Source organism: Neovison vison, chromosome 4 (genome assembly GCF_020171115.1).
Source record: "Neovison vison isolate M4711 chromosome 4, ASM_NN_V1, whole genome shotgun sequence".
In the NCBI taxonomy this organism is placed as follows: Eukaryota; Metazoa; Chordata; class Mammalia; order Carnivora; family Mustelidae; genus Neogale; species Neogale vison.
The window spans coordinates 75,934,717-75,957,665 of NC_058094.1; the positions used below are offsets into that span (position 1 = coordinate 75,934,717).

General features: G+C 36.9%; 1 protein-coding gene and 1 pseudogene across 4 annotated transcripts in view; one reads left to right on the forward strand and one right to left on the reverse strand.

The window, feature by feature from the left end:
* LOC122904577 (syndecan binding protein) overlaps window positions 1-11,020 on the reverse strand; it is a 39,166-nt gene extending 28,146 nt beyond the window's left edge. For 2 of the 4 annotated variants that reach the window (XM_044245557.1, XM_044245556.1), the window contains exon 1: window positions 10,055-10,065. The gene's annotated coding sequence lies outside the window, so the exon portion shown is untranslated. Of the gene's footprint in view, window positions 1-10,054; window positions 10,066-10,899 lie in introns of those variants that run through there. The other 2 variants (XM_044245555.1, XM_044245554.1) reach the window with 2 other exon arrangements.
* Window positions 11,021-21,643: 10,623 nt separating this feature from the next.
* On the forward strand, window positions 21,644-22,131 carry LOC122905344 (annotated as a pseudogene).
* The last annotated feature ends 818 nt before the right edge of the window (window positions 22,132-22,949 follow it).

Genomic DNA, 22,949 nt, shown 5'->3' on the forward strand with positions numbered 1-22,949 from the left:
TAGACATTTTTCCAAACACCTACAGATGGCAAACATGTATATGAAAAGATGCTGAACTCAACATCATTAATCATTAGGGAAATGTAAATCAAAATGAGAATGAGGTACATCACCTATTAGAATGGCTATTATCAAAAGACAAGAAATAAGTGTTAGTGAAGAAATGGAGAAAAAGGAACTCTTGTACACCACTGGTGGGAATGTAAATTGGTGCAGCCACTGTGGAAAACAGCACAGAGGTTCCTCAAAAATTAAACAGAACCACGATATGATCCAGCAATTCCACTCTGAGGTATTGATCTGAAGGAAAAAAACACCAACTTAAAGAGACCTGCATCTCCATGTTCCAGGCAGCACCATTTAAAATAGCCAAGATGGAAGTAAGCAGTGTCCACAAATGAATGAATAGGTTAAAAAAAAAAAAAAAAGTAGTATATATACACAACGGAATATTTTTCAGCCATAACAAAAGAAAAATCTTGCCATTCATCTATGGTTGAATAGATAAAGAAAATGTGAACTACACAAACACACACAATGGAGTTTTAAGCCATTAAAAAAAGGGGGGTATCCTGCTATTTATGACAACATGGGCAGACCTTAAAGATACTATGCTATGTGAAATAAGTCAAAACAGTAACCATAAGACCTCATTTATATGTGAAATCTAAACAACAAAAATACTCATTGACACGGAGAATAGATTAGTGATTCCCAGAGATGGGAGCGAGGTGGGAAAGGAAAAAGATGGGCAAAATGGGGGAAGGGAGTCAAAAGGCACAAAACTTCCACTTATAAAATAAGTAAGTCTTGAAGATGTAATGTACAGGATGATGACTGGAGTTAATAATGCTGTCCTGTATATCTGAAAGTTGCTAAGAGAGTAAATCTTAGTTTTCACCACAAGGAAAAAAACTGTGTGGTGACAGATGTTAACAAGACTTACTGTGATCATTTCACATTATATACAAATATAGAATCACTATGTTGTATGCCTAAAACTAATATAATGGCTATAGCTTTATTACACCTGAATTTTTAAAAATTTAAAAAAATTTAAAAACATCCTGGGCGGGGGGTGAAAAAAAAATAGCCAAGTCTTAGTCTCAGCTCTGTCACAACTATGTTTCTTTCTATCAACTTCACAGATGAAACAGTAAATCAACAAAGTACCTATTCTATAAGTCAAAAAATTTAGAACACATTCTTCTTTAAAGAACTGTCACTAGTGCTATGTTCCTGGAAATCTTCAATAGCAAGGGGCTTGAATGTTATAAGTCCCATAAATTACTTTCATAGGAAAGCAGCATATCAAATTATTCCCTTATTTAAACATAGAAGCAGCCTAATTAGCTTCAGTACAGTACAAAACATTTTTAATTAGCACAAGAAACAACAAATGAACATCAGGAAAGTAACCTAAAACCCCCTTAATCCAAAAGGGACACATTCCAAGACTTAGCCGATATCTGAATTAGGGATAGTCCTGAAGCTATATATACCAGGCTTTTTCCTACACATATATAACTATGATAAAGTTTAAATTACAACTAGGCACAGTAAGAAATTAGTAACAATAAAACATGCTACAAAAGTTTTATGAATGTGCTCAAATGTGCTCTCTCTCTCTCTAAAGATATTACTGTACTGTACCTGCCCTTCCTGTGATGATGTTAGATGATATAATGATGAGATGAAGTAAGATGAATGACATAGGCATTGTGACCTCGTGTTAGGCTACTACTGACCTTCTAATGATAGATCAGAAGTGAGGATGATCCGCATTCAGACAGCTGGTCCATGCAGATACAGGGTGATACTACATTACTATATGATAGCAAATTAAAAGTCATCTTAAGGCCCTAAAACAGCATTTCTTCAAATTTCAAGTCCATAAGGATAAACCAGAAATGCTAATAAAGATTCTACAGTCCTAGCCCAAAAACTGAAACAGTTAAATCTAGACTAGGGTTCAGAAATCTGCCCCCAACCCTTTGTATTCCATCAGGGTCCCCTGGATTCAATTTTAATTTCTGAGTTCCTTTTCTCAGAAGTTCTATTTAGTGACTTTTAGTCTTTCTTGGAGATCTTACAAAGAAAGAAAAGTCTTTAAATGTAGTAAAATCATTCCCTTTTAAATATCATAAGGGTTCAACTGAACTTTTTTATAAATCTAAAATGTACTATGGGATTTTAGTGAAGTTGTATTCCTCTATGTTGAAACACCCTTCTATTTCAACAATCCATAAATTATTACATCAGAATTCATCAGTTATTGCCAACTATTCTCAAAAACTAAAAATAACAAAAAAATAAGATCACCTAGAATGATGCAATACAGAAATAATCACATTCTTTCATCCTTCAGTTTGTACTGCCCAAAGTACTGCATCCTCTTTCAAGAACATATAAACTCTGAAGACACTACATCTGAAGCTTGTTCTCTACAGAAGTGTTCCTTGAACACTTGGAATTTTTCATTTTCACCCATGATGGCAGAGAAAAGGAAACTGGAGGAAAACATTTATTGGACAAATCAGAAGACATGTAGCTACACCCTAGACTCTTACAATAATGACAGAATCAATTATATAAGCAAATCACAGGCCATGAATTTTCAGACCATGATGATATACTAACTGAAATTTTTCCAAATTAAAAAATAAGTAAACAATATACTTGCAATTAATAAAAGACATAAAACTTTTCACTCAGTCATTCAAAAGGAAGAATTTTATGATACAGTATTTTGAAACAAGTCCCTTGATCCTGTTTTACTAATATATTACCATCTTTTATTCTTTTATATTTGTAGACCAAAATTTACTTGATATGGCTTTTAAGTGACCAAATGAAAGTTGGCCTTTAAACAAATATGACTGGAAAGAAACAGTAATATAGTGAAATTTTTAAAACTCATCACATTGATTATTCTGTTATTTACAGTATAAAGTATAAATGAAAATACTCCAAATACAGAACAAAGATGGTCACCCTCTCAATAAAATCATGAGCCATTAAAATTTGCAAAAGTGCTGCATTTTGACAATACAAGTATAAAAATTACCAGATGGTGACAGTAGAACTAGAGATGTATTTGAGATCTAGAATCAATATTGTATTTTGACAACCAAGTTCATGAAGGAGAACCATAAATAATGATTAGCTGTAACAGAGACATATTTGAAACCTGGGAACGGTATCAGATGGACATGTGCTAATTTCCTGCAGGACAACTGATGAACAATTAGTTGTATTCAAAAAGATGCTACCCATTTCAGCCATATATACTTTCAAATCCAAGAAAATTTAGAATAAAAACATGGGTTTCTTGGCACGCCAGAGTGGCTCAGTCTGTTAAATATCCAACTCTTAATTTCAGCTCAGGTCATGACCTCAGGGTCATGATATCGACCCCCTCATCAGGTTCCACGCTCAGCTCAGCATCTACTTGAGATATTCATTCTCCCTCTCCCTCTGCCCCCACCACCTGCTCATGCTCTCCAATAAAAACAGAAAAACAACAAAAACTCATGGGTTTCTTGTGTTCCACAGTTATTAAAACTGTATTTCTTATAAAACCGTGCTTCAACTATCCCTTTACCCTCACTTCCACAAATTTTTCTGAAGGTAAACTAAAATATAAATAAGGAAGTGTCCACGGGGCTCAGATGGTAAATGGCGACGACCAAGTCTGAAAGTACACAGAGGATTAATTAAGCATTCTAAACAGTTCATAAATGATATCAATAAACTCACTTTGATAAAGTCCTAACAGCCATCTTCTACGACGGTATCCAAACCTGGCTAATCATCAGATCAGAATTATCTGGGCACTACTTAAAAATAGCTTCCTAGGCTGACACAGATTTCATCAAAGGACTTAAGAAATCTTCTTTTAATAATTATCCAGGGAGATTCTCAAAAGCCATCGCGAAATGTGGCCATATAAATCTACCATTAAGTTGAATACTTTCTTCTTACCCTTAAGGTTCCATTTCTGACCTACTGGACTGGCAAAAAGCCAAAGTTTGACAAGACTCTACCAGTAAGGTTTTGAGAAACAATCATACATTACCCACGGAAGTGTACAATTTCCATACAGAGTAAGTGTGCAGTATCTATCAAAATTATAAACACAGATACCCTCCAACCCTGCAATCCAGGTCTTCAGTCCATAAATATATTTGCACATAAAAAGTGACATATATAAAATCTTATTCACTGAAGCATCAACTACAATAGCAAAAGACTTCAAACAAAGGAGGAAGTTCTACATACAATATTGAAAGGGATTTAACATATCATTACATGGGAAAAAAAAAGCATGCTTTAGAGCAATATATAAACAGGCTAATATTTGTGTTACAAGGAAGAAGGGGCTTAAAGATCTAGAAAAGGAAGTACAAACTAAACCTAAAGCTAGCAGAAGGAAATCGTAAAGATTAGAATAGAGAAATGAACTAGAAAATAGGGGAGGGGATCAATGAATCCGAAAGTTGTTTCTTTGGAAAAAAAAAAAAAAAATCAACAAAATTGAGCTAGACCAAGACACAAAGAAGAGAAAGCTCAAAATACTAAAGCTAGAAAATGGAAATATTCACACATTCTACAGAAATAAACTGAAAGTACTCTGAATAATTTTACACCAAAACATTGGATAACTTAGATGAAATGGACAAATTCCAAGAAACATAAAACCTACCAAAACTAAATCACAAATAAATTAAGAATCTGAACATAGTGAGAAGACTGAATCAGTAATCAAAAATCTCCCAACAAATAAAAACCATAAACCTTAAGCTTCATTGGTGAATTCTATTAAACATTAAAAAAAAATACCAATCCTTCTCAAAATTTGAGATAAAGTTGAAGGGAACACTTCCTAACTTATTCTATGCGGACAGCATTAACCTGGTATCAAAGACAGACAGACAGAGTCACTCCAAGAAAGAAAACTACGAACCAACATCCCTTATGAACACTGCAAAAATCCTCAAAATACTAGCCAATGAAATTCAATAGCACACTGAAGTATTATACACATTTTAACAAATGGGATTTATTCCTGGAATGTAAGGATGGTTCAACATACAAAAAATTAATCAACGTAACAGACCGCATCAACAAAACGAAGGGTAATAGAAAAACATATAATCATCTCAACTGATGCAGAAAAAATATTTCATAAAATTCAGTAGTCTTTTATGATTAAAAAAAAGAAATTCAACAAATTAGGAACAGAAGAAAATTACATCTACATAATTTAGAGCCACATATGAAAAACTTACACCAAACATCATACTCAGTGGTAAGTGACTGATTGTTTTTCCTCTAAGATCAGGAACAAGGCAAGGAAACCCACTTTCACCATTTCTATTCAACATAGTACTAGAAGTTCTAGCCAGAACTACTAGGCAAAAATAAGAAATAACAAGCATCCAAACTGAAAATTCAGTAAAATGATCTGTGCAGATTATTTAATTTATATATGTAAGGTTTAGAAAACTGTAAAGACTCCACAAAAAAAGCTGTTAGAACTAATAAATTCAGCAACACTGCAGGGTATAGTCAATGCACAAAATCAGTTGATTTCTATATATGAAAAATAATCTGAAAATTGTTATTGTCTTACAACAGCATAAAAATAATACTTAAGAATTAATTAATGCATTTGTTAATTGAATCAAGGAGGTTAAAGGCTTGTATAATGCAAACTACAGGAGTACCTGTGTGTCTCAGTCAGTTAAGCATCCAATCTTGATTTTGGCTCAGGTCAGGATCTCAGTATCACAAGACTGAGCCCCAAGTCAGGCTCTGCACTCAGCAGGAAGTCTGCATGAGATTCTCTCCCTCTCTCTCTAACCCTCATCCTGCTTGGGCTCCCACTTGCTCTCTAAATAAATCTTAAAAAAAAAAAAAAAAGAGAGAAAGCTACAAAACACTGCTGAAAGAAATCAAAGAGGATATAAATAAAATGAAGCACACCCCACATTCATGGACTGGTAGACTTAATCCTGTTAAAATGTCAGTATTATCCAAAGTGATCTCAAGATTCAATGGAATCCTTATGAAAATAACAATGACTTTTTTTTTAGGAACAGAAAAACTCATCCTAAAATCCCTATGAAATCTCCAAGAACTCAAATATCCAAAACAATCTTGAAAAAAAAAAAGTGGAAGCCTCATACTTTCTCATTTCAAAACTTATTATAAAACTAATCAAAACAGTAGGATATTGGCATACTGCCATATAGATCAACGGAAAAGAACAGAAAGCCTAGAAATAAACCCTCACATACATGGTTAAATGATTTTTGACAAGAGTGACAAGACCATTCAATGAGTAAAAGCCTTTTCAACAAATGGCACTGAGCAAATTGGACATCCATGTGCAAAAGCGTGAAGGTGGACCTTTACCTAACACTACAAAAATTAACTCAAAATGGTAAAGAACCTAAACTTAAGACCCAAAACAATAAAAACTCTTAGAAGAAAACATAGGACAGAAGATTCATGACTTTGGATTTACCAGTGATTTCTCTGGACATGATACCAAAGGTAAAGGTAACAAAAGAAAATCTAGACACAATGGACTTCACGAAAATTTTAAATTTTTGCACATGAAAAGACAGCATCAACAAAGCAAAAAAAGCAACCCACAGAATGGGAGAAAATATTTGCAAATCATATATCCAATAAGGGATTAATCCCTTAATATCTAGAGTATTTAGAGAACTACTAAAACTCAACAAGAAAAAAAAAATACTGGCAAAAAAAAAACTGAATAGAAATTTCCCCAAAAAAGATACAAGAATGGCCATGAACACATGAAAACAGGCTCAAAATCATGAATCATTACAAAAATACAAATCAAAACTAGGAGATACCACCTCACAGCCCTTAGAATGGCTACTATCAAAAAAACAAAAACCAAGTATTGAAGGAAAATTAGATATATGCAAAAGAATGAAACCGGACTACTTTCTCACACCATACACAAAAAATAAATTCAAAATGAATTAAAGACCTAAATGTGAAACCTGAAACCATAAAAATCCTAGAACAGAGCACAGGCAGTAATGACTCTAACATGGGCTATAGCAACATTTTTCTAGATAAGGTCTCCTGAAACAAGAAAACTAAAAACAAAATTAACTATTGGGACTCCATCAAAATAAAGTTTCTGCAAAGCAAAAGAAACTATCATCAAAACTAAAAGGCAACCTACTGAATGGGAAAAGAGAATGGCAAATGACATAACTGATCAATGGGTTAGTATACAAAATACATAAAGAACTTTGAACTCAAAGCCCAAAGAACAAATAATCCAATTTTAAAATGGGCAAAAACAGACATTTCCGCAAAAAACACATCCCCAGATGGTCAACAGACATATGAAAAAATGTTCAGCATCACTCTTCATCATAAAAATGCAAACCAAAACCACAATGAGATATCACTTCACAACTATCAGAATGGCTAAAATAAAAAACAGAAAAAAAAACAAGTGTTGGTCATGATGTGAGAAAAAGGAACCCTCTGCACTGCTGGTGGGAAAGCGAACTGGTACAGCCACTTTGGAAAACAATACGGAAGTTCCACAAAAAATTAAAAATAGAACTACCCTATAATCTGGTAATTGTACTATTGGGTATTTACCCCCAAAGTACAAAAAAATGAATTCAAAGAGATACATGCACCCCTGTGTTTACTGCAGCATTATTTACAATGGCCAAACTATGGAAGCAACCGTGTCCATCAATAGATTAATGAAGATACGGGATATACACACACAGAGGAATATCCAGCCATAAAAAGGAATGACCTCTTGCCATTTACAACAACATGGATAAAGCTACGGAGCAGAATAAGCAAAGTAAGTTAGAGAAAGACAAATACCACATGATTTCACACATATGTGGAATGTGGGATTTAAGAAACAAATGCGCAAAGGTGAGAAAAAGAGGTAAACCAAAAAACAGACTCTTTACTATAGAGAACAAACTGATGGTAACCAGAAGGGAAGTGGCGGGGTATCAGTGAAATTCGTGGTGGGGATTAAGGAATATATTTGTCCTAATGAGCAATGGGTGATATTCGGTATTATTTATTCACTATAATGTACACCCAAAACTAATATTACACTGTATGTTGACTATATTGGAATTTTTTTAAAAAGTATCAATTAGCAGGAACGTGAATAAATGGGAAACCTTGTGCACTGTTTATGGGAATATAAAATGATACAGCCACTACAGAAAACAGAATGGTGGTTCCACCAAAAAAAAAAAAAAAAATCCAAAAAAAAATTAATTAATTAATTATATGATCCATCATTCCACTTCTGGGTATACATCCAAAAGAATTAAAATCTATGTCTAAAGAGATAATGTGTACACCCATGTTCACAGCAGCGACAACACGGAAGTAATCCAAGTGTCATCTATAGATGAATGGACAAGCAAAATGTGGTATATACATACAATGGAACATTATTCAGCTTTAAAATGGAAGGAATTTCTGCAACATGCTGGGTGAATCTTGAAGACATTATGTTAAGTGAAATAGACCAAGTACTGTATGATCCCACTTATATGAGGTACTTAGTCAAAATCATAAAAGTATAACGGTGATTACCAAGGGCTGGGGGAAGGAGAGAACGGGGAGTTATTGTTTAATGGGTATAGAGTTTCCACTTTACAAAATGAAGGTTTTTAAAGACGGATGGTGGTAATGGTTGTACAACATCGTCAATGTATTTAAACCTCTGAACTGCATACTTAAAAATGGTTGAGATGATAAATTTGGTTATGTGTATTTTACCACAATAAAAAAGAAAAGAGGAAGGGGGAGAATATATGTTTGCATAGGTATCAAATATCCCTGGATGGATACCTAAAAAACATAAAACAGTTGACTCCTGTAAGAAGAACTGTGGTTGGGCGCCTGGGTGGCTCAGTGGGTTAAGCCGCTGCCTTCGGCTCAGGTCATGACCTCAGGGTCCTGGGATCCAGGCCCGCATCGGGCTCTCTGCTCAGCAGGGAGCCTGCTTCCTCCTCTCTCTCTGCCTGCCTCTCTGCCTACTTGTGATCTTGCTCTGTCAAATAAATAAATAAAATCTTTAAAAAAAAAAAAAAAAAAAGAAGGAACTGTGGTTGGCTGGAGGACCTTTAAAAGGAAGGAGACTACACTGCACACCTTTTTTATTGCTTACATTCCAAGCCATGTTACTGTTTACTGCCTCAAAAATCAAATAAATGTACAAATTATGTTGGCAGCACTTGGAAAAGAAACTAATAAATGCTAATATAACTATTACTAGATGCAGGACATATTTTAAAGTTGTTTAGTGGAAATTTTTTTTTTTTAGAAAATCTTGGCATTTACTACCTTAAAAAAAGTACCTAAATCTGGCAAAAACAGGAAAAAAAAATAGTTGACTCATGTTTAATTTAAGGAATGGTTTTATTGAAGAGTACATTCAACTGCCAACTATTTGTAAATTCATCCTCTTCTGGTAAAGATTTTTATATCCTTATAATGCTCAAAATAACTAAAAACTTAATGCTGTCGAAGTTAAATCTGGATTATAATGGACTATTTCCTGAACATTTTAAGGGACATTCCACTTAATTATTTTCATCCTATAGCACAAACCACTTGATCTGTAATATTTCTGTACCATTTAAAGGAAAAAATTTACAGAACTGAAGTGGAACAAAAAACATGAAAAAACTTTTTTTTTTTTTTTTTTTTTTTTACCATTTCCCTCAACCTCAAATAGAAAAGGTAAAGAACGGAAAATCTGTATTTTAATCACAAACACTGAAGGTAAAGCTAACAGCCTGCAGCTGTTTTCAATGTAATTTTCCTTTTTAATCAATTGTTTTTTTTCTTTCAAACACGTAGATGTTAAGAGTCTGGTAAACCAAGTACTTCTCAAGAAATGTACTTACATAAAGAAAAATATAATCACAATATATGTGCTGCCGAAGCGAGCACAAGAAAAAAAAAATCACAATAAATACGTATGCAGATAATATATACAGACCAGATAACCTAGAAATTCCTTTCAAAACCTGGCACACTGGAAGGCTCCATAATTAAATAATTCCACTTCGGTGAAAAGGAAAACTTTCCACATCCATATGCCTTCACTTTCCCATTATTACAAGGAAATCCTGAAATGAAAACTCTGAGTCATTACATCTCAAGGGATACGTCCTTCTGCACACACCCTGCTGGAACGTTTCCTCAACGTTTCTTCTCCAACTTCTCCAAGAATAGGCGCGCAGCGAACGACCTCTCCCAGCCCCCTTCCAGAAAGTCAAGGCTTGGCCCACTCAACAGACACCTCCTTCCCCCCTCCAAATCCAGGGCGGTCCGACTAAGCCACCCAGGAAGGTGACTGGGTACAGTCCAAGGAACGCAGAGCACCGTGACGAGCCACAGCCAGCCGCTCTTCCTCCACCGGTCCGCAGCGATCCCAGCCAGGAGGAACAAAAACGCTCGAGACGGACCAGAACGAGGAGTCCGAGCTGAGGCGGCAGCTGCCGGCGTCGCCGCGGGCCGGGCCGCAGCGCTGCCCCTAACCCAGCCAAACCCCCGCCGTCCCCCTCACAGCCCCCTCACCCTTCGCCCCAGTCCCGGGCGAAACCACGAAGCGCAAGGGTCGCTGGCAGAGCTAGCGGCTCGCGCAAACTTTCGCCCCGGGCTCCGGAGGGCGCAAGGACGGGCACGGAGACCACTGAGGAGAGGACTTCGCCGCCGCTTCCCGAAAACCGCTGAGACCCAGACGCTCTCCGCTAGGTGACCCGGGGATCCCTCGCCTCCGCCCCTAGTCCCCGCACCCAGGACGCGGCCGGAACACCCCTCTCTCCCCACACTGCTGCTCACCTAGGCCACAAGGACCCGCTCGCCGCCGTTACCGCCCCGTCGCCTCCGGTAACTGGCACAGACTTCCGAGCCCCGAAGAGAGAAGGGAAGCGCGCGCCAGAGGACCGCCCGCGAGGCGCGTCACGGTGCCGCCCCCGCCTTCCGCCCGCGCAGGCGCGCGGCTCCAGGTCAGGTGACCCAGTCCCTATGGTAACAGGCCGGGGGTACTGGGGGACGGGGGGGGAAGGGCGTGGGCTGCTCCTGCTAGTGCTAGGGTCGGGGAAGGTAAAGTTGCCCACCCGCTGCCCGAGGTTATGCTCCCCACCTTCTCCACCCTCCAGGGGTGGTATGGGAGGACCGGTGCCACCTGCCCTCTGCTGTGTTCCTGTGTGCTCAGGGTCGTTTGGTTCACATCACCTACAATACAAAGAGAATCCGGAGAACCTATTCTTGGGAGATTTCCTTCACAGCCTTGGACTTCCACCACTTTACTCCTACTTATCTGGACCCTCTCACTTTACCTCTCCACTCACAGGCTCAGAAACACTGCTTCCCCTAAACCTTCTCAACTCCTCGCCTCGTTACAACTTTATGCTTCGGCTTTTATTACTCTTGGTCCAACTGAGCTAAATAAAGTTCATTGGTTGTTCAAGGTTATGTATGGTGCTGCGCAAAAGCAATATCCCATAACCTAAGGCAAACACTAAGAAACTATATTTCCTGAGGGCTGGCTAGGTTCCAGATGCTGTCCTAAGAACTTGATGTATGTAGTCTGAAATCCTTACACCAGTCTGTAAGACAGATACAACATCCCTGTTAGCAACAGAGAAACTGAGGCACTAAATTGCCCAAGCTTTAACTTAGAAGCATTTTATTTCTATTTAGTGCCATAACAATTTAATGTGACAAAGCTAATAAAAATCTGAGAATAAAAGAGATGACAAGTAAACAAGATGAAAACTCGCCCTCAGAGAGCTTATGGTCTAGCTGATAAAGTAGACATTTAAAAATAGACAGTAGATTGGTAAGGAAGAAATATTCCTGTTTTTTAACAACAAACAAACATGTGACATGATTATTTAGAAAATCCCAAAAGATTAACCAAAAAAAACCCCTCAGACAAATAAACAATTATAGCAAAGTTGTAAGATACAAGTTTAACATACACAAAAGTTACTTGCTTATATTTTTCAGCAATGTACAATTGAAATTTGAAATTAAAGACACAATATCACTTATATTGGCACAAAAAAATGAAATACTTATGTATAAATCTAACGCATGTACAAAATCTATATGGGAGAACTATAAAATTTGGATGAAAGGAATACAAAGTAAATGGAAAGATGTTCCATGTTTAAGAGTAGGAAGATTGAATATTGTCAGGATGTCAGTTTTGGGTGCCTGGGTGGCTCAGTTGGTTAAGCAACTGCCTTCTGCTCAGGTCATGATCCTGGAGCCCAGAGATCAATTCCTGAATTGGGCTCCGTGCTCTGAGGGAATCTGTGTCTTCCTCTGACCCGCCCTGTCTTGTGCTCTTTCAAATAATTAAATAAAAATCTTAAAAAAAAAAAGAAAAGAAAAGAAGAAAGAAAGGAAAAGGATGTCAGTTCTTCCCAACTTGATAGATTTGACATAATCTCAATTAAAATCCCGGAAAGTTATTTTTTGAACATCAACAAGCTAATCCTAAAGTCTTTATGGAAAGACAAAAGTCCCAGGAGAGCCAACCAATACTGAAGAAGGTAAACAAAGTCACAGGCCTGACAGTGCCCAATGTTAAACCTTACTATAAAACTACAGTATTTGAAACAGTGTGGTATTATCAAAAGACTAGAAAAGTAGATCATTGGGACAGAATACAGAGCCTAGAAATAGACTCACACAAATGTATTCAATGGATCTTTGACAAACATGCTAGCAAAAAAATAATAATAATAATAAAATAAAATAAGTCTAAACATAGACTCTATACCTTTTGCAAAACTTAATTTGAGATGGATCACTTGGGTGCCTGGGTGGTTCAGTCAGCCACTGGGCTCTCTCCAGCCTCTCCTGGAATGGAGTCCCACATCGGGCTCTCTGCTCAGCAGGGAGCCTGCTTCCTTCCCCGCCTCTCTCTGCCTGCCTCTCTGCCTACTTGTGATTTCTCTCTCTGTGTGTCAAATAAATAAATAAAATCTTAAAAAAAAAAATCAAACTGGGCAAAAGATCTGAAAAGACACCTCACTAAGTAACATACACAAATGACAAGTAAGTATATGAAAGGAGACTCAACAGCATAGAACATTAGAGAAATACAAATTAAAACAACAATGAAATGCCACTACACACCTGGGAACAAGGCTAAAATCCAAAATACTGACAACACCAAATGCCAGTGAGGATATGGAGCGACCAGAAAGCTTATTCATTGCTGATAGGAATGTAAATGGTACAGCCATCTTAGAAGGTAATTTGGAAGTTCTTACACAGCTCAGCATAGTCTTGCCATATGAACCAGTTATCACGCTCATGGATATTTACTCGAATGAGTGGAAAACTTATGTCCACGCAAAACTCTGCACATAGCGGGGGTCCCTGGGTGACACAGTTGTTTAAGCTTCCAGCTTGGTTTCTGCTCAGGTGGTAATCTCTGGATTGTGAAATGAAGCCCCAGGCGGGCCCCACACTGCATGGAGTCTGCTTGGTATTCTCTCTCCCCCTCCCTCTGCCTCTCCTGCTCATGCTCTTTCTCAAATAAATAGATAAATCTTTAAAAATAAACAAAAAGACTCTGTACGTGAATATTTATAGCTGCTTTATTCATAATTGCCCCAAACTGGAAGCAAACGTATCATTCAATACGTGAATGGATAAACAGTGGTACACCCATTCTATGGAATAATATTTAGCAATAAAATGAAACGAGTATCAAGTCATGGAAGGACATGGAGGAAACTTAAATGCACATTGCTATGTGAAAGCAGTCTAAAAAATCTACATATACGATTCTAACTATATGACATTATGGAAAAAGTAAAACGATAGAGGCAGTTAAAGATAGTTGCCAGACGTTCGGGGAATAAAGAGAAGGATAAGCAGGTGAAACATAGGGTGGTGAAGATATTTTGCATGATATCATAATGGTAGTCAATGACATTAGCATTTGTCAAAGCCATAACAGTATGTGGTGTGCGTACAGATAGTCTTTGTCCCCAGTTACTGGATCAGAACTTCAGAAACCCTTTGGTGGGGAGGGTATGTGTTGTGGTGGGCACTGTGTATTGTGTGAGACTAATGAAACACAGACCTGTACCCCTGAAACAAATAATACATTATGTGTTAATAATTTTAAAAAAAGAGAGAGAGAAAGAGAGAGAGAGAGAAAGAAAGAAGCCCTTTGAGTTTCAGGAGTGATGGATGTTTCCTTGTTATGCTAATAAGGTGGCTAATAGCTGGAGGGGGAAGGAGCCCTAGATAGCTTCATGATGGAGGCTGGTTGTCAGGAAGACCAATCATTTGATCAGAGATGGGGTGTCTCGGTGGCTCAATTGGTTAGGTGTCTGCTTTAGGCTCAGGTCATGATCCCAGGGTCCTAAGATCGAGTCCCACACTGGGCTTCCCGCTGAGCCAGGAGCTTACTGCTCCCCCTTCTTTTTTTTTTTTTTTTTTTTTTAAAGATTTTATTTATTTATTTGACAGAGAGAGATCACAAGTAGGCAGAGAGGAAGGCAGAGAGAGAGGAGGAAGCAGGCTCCCTGCTGAGCAGAGAGCCCCGGTGGGCCTCGATCCCAGGACCCTGAGATCATGACCTGAGCCGAAGGCAGCGGCTTAACCCACTGAGCCACCCAGGCGCCCTGCTCCCCGTTCTTGTGCACTCTTTCTCTCTTTCTGTCAAATAAAAATCTTTAAAAAAAAAATTGATTAGAGAGTTGGTACTTTCAGCCTCGGTTCTTCCCCACTTTCAAGCAGGAGAGGGCACTGGAGACTGAGTTCATGCACAGGCTCGCAAGTAAAAGAAACAGGCTCCTGACTGAGAATCAGAAAAAAGTCAGAATCAGTAAAAGTCAGGCTCCTGACTGAGAATCAGAATGGATTGGACTTCTCAACAGAAATGCCTGAAGCTGGTGAACAATGGAGTAATGCCTTCAAAGTTATAAGAGAAAGTGATTTCTAACGTGGAGGTCTACGTCTGAGGTAGATGAGATCATTCAAATTGGATACATGAAGACATTTTTATAAATACTGCAAAGAACCATAAAGTTTCTCTCTCATGCTCTTCCAGAAAGTAAATGACAACCTAAATGTACCTTTGCTGCACAAAAATAAGAATACAGCAAGGAAAAGAAAAAAGGGATGAGGAAATTTCCACAACACAGAGGCTTCAGCCTCAGAAAGGTGAAGATTGTTGAAGAACGTTGTTGTTGTTGTTAAATGACAGCTAGGCAAGAGGCCCAGAAAGGAGCAATCCCACTTACAACTGGATAATAGAGGGCTCTAGGGGGATTGTCTCCAAGAAAAGTAGCATATTTGAACATAGCAAGAGATTCCTATTTCTCGGAAAGGGAAGGTGAATTAATAAGGAATTTGAGTACAAAGCAGTGGGAAAAAAATGAGGCAAATTGACCAAGAAAAGAAATGTAGTCATATCACTTTACATGACTCATCTTTGAATAATATTTATCTAGGCATAGTAAGATCAACATATTATTTATTAGCTTAGACCCAAACCATGATCACATGTTAGCCACAGATGCTAGCTAATGTTATTTTCCAGAACATGTCACTTTCTTTGGACTTTGAGTGGTCTGACACAAAAACAGACCCACAAATATGAATATACTCTAACAATTACCAAGGGAGAATATGCCTAACCAAAGATATTACTACATATTAAAATCTCTTTATATTCCATGCTATGCCTAAAGTATGGTATTCTTATTTTTTTAAAATGCCTCTTGGGTCTCTTCCTGGTTTATAATGTTGTTTATAGTGAGGAGTAAAGATAAGAATGATTAAGATACATTTTTATTCAATTTTTAGAACAGACAACTTTGTTTTTTTAAGGCCCTTGAAATACTAATAATGCATAGTACTACCGTAATTAACATTGTTGCTATTTCTAAAGATTTAATTTTACCATAAAGACCAAAAATAGCCAATCACTTGCCCGTCACTTGCTCTACCAAATTATGCAATTTCCTCTTCCTTTTTGAAATCCCAGCCACATGACAAACCAGACTGCCCTAAACTCTTTGTAATGCTTGCTTCCATTCCGGAACACATTTCCTTCCTCAGGGTTTTACATCAACAAAATTACAAACAATGTTTTATTGAACAGTAAAACCACCACTTAGAACATACCTCAGCTGACCTTCCTGGAACAAATTTGTTTATGTACATTCTAGAAAATCTCACTTAAAAGAGAATATTTTCCTGAAAAACAAATATGTAAATTATATTTTGTTGATTCAGTCACAGTTTAAATGCACAAGGGGTGCTCCTTATTTCAAAAGAACATTGAAAGTAAAGACACTTGTGGAAAAGTGAGTAATTATTTCTTAGTAAACTGTACTTTAAAAGTTTGGATTTAGTGTAACTGGTTATTTTATAATAGAACATTCATGTGTAAATCTGAATAGCCTCTGTTGTTAAATTACCATTTTCCCAAGTATTCACAATTTTACAAAGTTACTTTTCTTTAGGTTTTTAATTTTAATTCCAGTAATTAGCATACAATGTTATATCAGTTTCTGGTGAACAATACAGTGATTCAACACTTCTGTATATCACCCTGTGTTCATCTCAACAAGTACACTCCTTCATCCCCATCTCCTAATTTACGCATCTTCCCAACCATCAGTTTGTTCTGTATAATAAACGTCTGTTTCTTGATTTGTGTCTCTCTCTCTCATTTTTTCCCTTTGCTCATTTGCTTTCTTTTGTTTCTTAAATTCCGCATATGTGGGAAAACCTGTTATTTGTCTTTCTCTGACCAACTTACTTTACTAAGCATTATACTCTAGTTCCATCCATGTCTTTGCAAATGGCAAGATTTCATTCCTTTTTATGGCTGAATAATATTCCATTGTATATATGCACCACATCTTCTTTAACCATTCATCAATCGATGGACGCTTGGACTGCTTCCATATCTTAACTATTGTATATAATGCTGCTATAAACGTAGGGGTGCGTGTATCCCTTTGAATTAGTGCTCTTGTGTTCTTTTACAAAGCTGTTTTTAAAGTTCCTTCATCATAGATTATTTCGCCATAGTGAAGTGATCATCAGTACTAAAAATTCTATCACATTCATGATACACACCTTTCACAGGTAAAAAAATATGGTTGGATGACATACCAATAAGTTAAACGTAACTTATAAATATACTGAAGTTAACTTAAAATTAACTTAAAGTATGGTATTTGACTTCCCTTTCAAAAATGTCTGTTGCATTCTGCTTCACTAAAAAATTTAAATTTTACCACATTAAGAGAGTCCTTCCCTCCGCAAAATAGAAATATTTTAGGGGGTTGCTGAAAATTTTCAAGCAAAACAAAAGTGAAATATGACTTAAAAAAGAAAGAGTTTCAGTTGTCATTTGGGTCCCTTGCATTGTTTCAAGGTTCTATTTTCTATATTCTTTCACTGACCATGATGAATAAGTCTTACAAGGAGTAAAATTTAAATATATTTTAATGTACTTGATACCTAATTCTTATATAGAAAATATAAAGAACAGATCAATACTATACAAGAATTTATGAGAGCACATTTGAAATAGCCATGTTGGTAAAAGGACAAAGCTCTTTTTCTACATCAGTGTCCAAAACAATCATTAAGGAACACTATAGTATTTTGAGTCCACTTCTATTTGAGTTAATTTTTAATAATATCTGGAATATTTAAGAGCATCTGGGTTCTATTAAGAACGCAAAATCATTGAAGTCACTAAGTGCATCCACATTCCACAGGAGATGGGCCACATTGACATTTGGGTTAGCCTGAGCTCCATCATTTATTAGTTGAGTGTTCTTTTATCACTCAGGACAGTACTCATTCAGCATATTAAAAATTGTATTTGCTTTTAACTGTGGAATTCTATCAGGGATTCCTCCCTACATTGTGAAAGCACATACCCTTTAAAGGATGCCAGATGCTTTGTTCCAAGTTTGACATGACCAAAATGTTCCAGATGTTCACAATCAACCATACTAGTTGCATTTACATGGCCAGGAAAATGCATAATTTCTGAACTGTATTCATAAGGAAAATTTGAGTTTCAAACATTTAGTCTCTTGTGTGTGGATAATGAGGCAATTGTATTAATTTGACTTTTGGATGGCACCCTTATTTCTCAGCTCTTGTCATAGTCCTTACCATGTAATTTTACATATAATCAGAAGTGATCTTGTCTTTGCTTTTCTTCCCAGTTGTTTCTTCTGTGTAATCATTACTTCGTCTTATAGAAACTTCCTGAGGGCTGGGGCAATGCTTGAAATGTCTCTGATGCTTGGGGAACAGAAGTTTTCCTATAATTCTACAATTACTGTAGTTTTCTCTTCCTAGGATCCATATTGGTTTTCAGATTTTAACAACTCAGAGCTTAAGATTTCTGTAATAATTGGTGTCAGTAGAATTTCAGCTGCCGGGTCAAAGAGTAAATTGAGGCATTTTCTTGGCCTCCTTACGTAGGCATGTCCAGAAGTACCCCTGAACAATCTGTCACCTGGTTGCATTATTTACATTCTTACCACTCCACTGTTAAATTTTTAACATAAGTCTGGATTCCCTGTCACCAAAAATGCCTTCAACAAGATTACACAGTGAAGTAACAAAAGTCTACAAGATAAGGAGCAGATTGCCTAGACAATTAAAGGCAACTTGGGGCACATGGGTGGCTCAGTCAGTTCAAGGTCTGACTCAATGTCCACCTAGGTTGTGATCTCAGGGTTGTGGGATGGAGCCCCAAGACCAGTTCCACACTGAGCATGGAGTCTGCTTAAGATTCTCTCTCTCCTTACCCCTCTGTGCCTCCACATCTCCACGCTTGCATGTGCTTGTGTACATTCATTCTCCCTCTCTCTCTCTCTAAAAAATAAAATAAATACATAAATAAATAAATAAGAGCAATGAAACAAGGCCAGAAAGAGTATTTCATTATCTCACCTACACGTATATTTTTAATTATTTTATTTTGTTCATTCATGATAAGTAGACCCTTTAATCCCCAACATCTATTTCACCTATCCTCCCCCCCATCTCCCCTCTTGTAACCATTAGTCTGCTCTCTGTAGTTGAGAGTCTGTTTCTTGGTTTCTCTTTCTCTTTTTTTCCCCCTTTGTTTTTGTTTTGTTTTGTTTTGTTTTCTTTCTTAAATTCCACATGAGCGAAATCATATGTTATTTGTCTTTTTCAGTTGACTTATTTTATTAGCATTATGCTCTCTAGCTCTATCCATGTCATTGCAAATGACAAGATTATATTTTTACAGTATTTATAAATATTATATATATAATATATATTATATATATATATATTTATATATCTCACATCTTCTTCATCCATTCCTCAACTGATGGACACTTGGGCTGCTTCCATAATTTGGCTATTGTAAATAATGCTGCAATAAACATAGGGGTTGCATGTATCTCTTTGAATTCATGTTTTTGTATTTTGGGGGTAAATGCTTAGTAGGGCAGTTACTGGGTCATAGGGAAGTTCTATTTTTAATTTTTTGAGGAATTTCCATACTGTTCTCCAGAGTGGTTGCACCAGTTTGCATTCCCACCAACAGTGCATTAGAGTTCCTATCTCTTCACATCCTCACTACACTTGTTTCTTGTATTTTTGATTTAAGCCATTCTGATAGGTTGAAATGGTATCTTGCTGTGGTTTTCATTTTCTTTGCCCTAATGATGAGTGATGTTGAACATCTTTCTATGTGTCTGTTGGCTATCTGGAAGTTTTTGGAGAAATGTCTGTCCATGTCTTCTGCCCATTTTTAAATTGGATTGCTTGTTTTTTGGATTTGAGTTGTATATGTTCTTTATATATTTGGATACTAATCCTTTATTGAATAAGTTATTTGCAAATATCTTCTTCCATTCAGTAGGTTGCCTTTTAGTTTTGTTGATTGTTTCTTTTGCTGTGCAGAAACTTTTTATTTTGATGTGGTCCCAATAGTTTACTTTTGCTTTCATTTCCCTTGCCTCAGAAGCATACCTAGAGAAATGTTGCTATGGCCAACGTCAGAGCCACTACTGCTTGTGCTATCTTCTAGGATTTTTATGGTTTCAGATCTCACGTATAAGTTTTTAATCCACTTTGAATTTATTTTTGTGTATGGTGTAAGAAAGTGGTCCAGTTTCGTTCTTTTCCATGTAGCTGTCCAGTTTTCCCAATACCATATACTGAAGAGATTTTTTTCCCCTTTGTATACTCATTCCTTCTTTGTAGAAGATTAACTGACAATATAACCGTGGGTTTATTTCTGGGTTTTCCTTTCTCTTCTATTGGCCTCTGTGTCTATTTTTATGCCAGTGCCATATTATTTATTTTTTTTCCAATTTATTTATTTTCAGAAAAACAGTATTCATTATTTTTTCACCACACCCAGTGCTCCATGCAAGCTGTGCCCTCTATAATACCCACCACCTGGTACCCCAACCTCCCAGCCCCCGCCATATTATTTTAATATATATTTTTGTATTTGTATTATACCCCTTGGTATTATAACTTGAAGACTGAAATTATAATGCCTCTAGTTCTGTTTTTCTTTTTCAAGATTGCTTTGGCTATTTAGGGTCTTTTGTGGTTCCATGTAAATTTTAGGATTTTTTTTAGTTCTGTGAAAAATGCTGGTGGTGTTTTGATAGAGATTGCATTAAATATGTATATTGCTTTGGGTAGTATAGCTATTTTAACAATATTTGTTCTTCTAATCCACAAGCATGAAATGTCTTTCCATTTCATTGCAGCATCTTGAATTTCTTTCAAGATGTGTTTTATAGTTTTCAGAATACAAGTCTTTTATATTTTGGTTAAGTTTATATCTAGATATGACATTGTTTTGGTATAATTATAAATAGGATTGTTTTCTTACTTTCACTTTCTTCTGGTTTATTATTAATATATAGGAATGCCACATATTTCTGTACAATGACTGACACTTTACTGAATTCATTTATTAATTCTAATAGTTTTTTGGTGGAGTCTTTAGAGTTTTATGTATATAGTATCATGTCATCTGCAAATAATGAGAATTTTACTTTCTCCTTATCAATTTGCATGACTTTTCTTTATGTTATGTAATTGCTATGGCTAGAACTTCAATACCTTGTTGAATAAAAGTGGTGAGAGTTCCAAGACTGAAACAATCCATTTTTATAGGAGGCCTTCAGTTTTCCACTTTTCTTTCCCGTGTTCCATATAAATAGGTATCAAAAGTCAGTTTCAACCCTTCAGCCAACTTATTCTCCAAAGAGATTTCTGTTCTAAGAATATTGTCTGTATTCCATTTCTGGGTGAAAGTAAGCCCATATTTATAGACTTTATATTTGGTCTCTATGTTGCCTGACACTTTCCCTGTATTAGCATAAGCATGACCAGAAGTAGAAAATTCCACTCCACTATAAGACTTGGTTCTCAGATCTATTTTGATCATTCTGATTCCATATCCTTTATTGAAGACATCCTTGGTGGCCTTTCCTAGGTCACAGTAAGTTGGTGTATTACACATATCTTCAACCAGAGGGTCTGTCTCTGCTCCATCAGGGCAATGCTGAAGGTCTTCCTCAGTAATGTTGATATAGATTTTTTTAGACCAACCATCTATGGCTGGGCTCTGTTAGCCTTTGAAGGTTAGCTTACTGGCTATCAGGTGAGTTTTGACATAGCCAAATGCAAACTATCACAGAATAATTTTGCCCTGTGTTACAAGGCTGCAGACTTCCAGCTGCATACTCATGTGAATCACGACGCTGAATCTGGAGGGTCTACCTAGAAGAAGGTTAATGAGAAGATTGAAAGGTCAATAAAAATTGCTTGGACAGTCAGCAATAACAATACCCATTTTGACATTGCTGCTAAATTCAAGCTGGGCTGTAGAACTTCTCTGCTAGAGTAAATAATGCCAGCCTGATTGGACCGGATTATACTCAGACTCTTTGACCAGGCATCAGACTGACCCTATCAGCTTTAATAAAAGGAAAGAATTTCAGTGCAGGAGGTCATAAGTTTGGGTTGGGATTTGAACTAGAAGCTTAATATGGTTTTGAGTAAGCATCTTATTCGTCCCTGGTAGTGAAGGGAACCCACGATGTTTTGGCCTTAAAATTCTTATGTGAAATTTCTAATGTGAAATTTCTAAAGTGTGAAATTTTTATTCTTCTAAAGAATTGTAATCCTCCGGGCGCCTGGGTGGCTCAGTGGGTTAAGCCACTGCCTTTGGCTCTGGTCATGATCTCAGGGTCCTGGGATGGAGCCCCGCATCGGGCTCTCTGCTCAGCAGGAAGCCTGCTTCCCCCTCTCTCTCTGCCTGCCTCTCTGCCTACTTGTGATGTCTCTCTGTCAAATAAATAAGTAAAAATAAAAATAAATCTTAAAAAAAAAAAAAGAATTGTAATCCTCCTCACACTGAAGTCTACAGATCGCAGGTCCATCCTGAGTGAGGTACTTAAAGGCATGCCTAGAAGTTGTCATGTTTGTGCCACATTTCAGCTGAGTTCCACAGGGTTACTTGAAACGTGTGCCTTAAGCGATAATGTAGTGTCATGTTACAAAGGAAAAGACCTGATCCTTCAGCAGGTCCACAGTACTTTCTCACGACCTTTCAATACATGGGTCTCTGTGCTATAGTAGAATCTTTGGTTTTGCATCAGAGTGGAATAAGATAAACCAATCACATTTGGAACATTAAAAAAAAAGTGTTGAGAGTGGACATCCTTGTCTTGTTCCTGACCTTAGGGGAAATCTCTCAGTTTTTCACCATTGAGTATGATGTTGGCTATAGGGTTTTCATATAAGGCCTTTATTATTTATTGAGGTATGTTCCCTCTAGACCTACTTTGCAGAGGGTTTTTAAT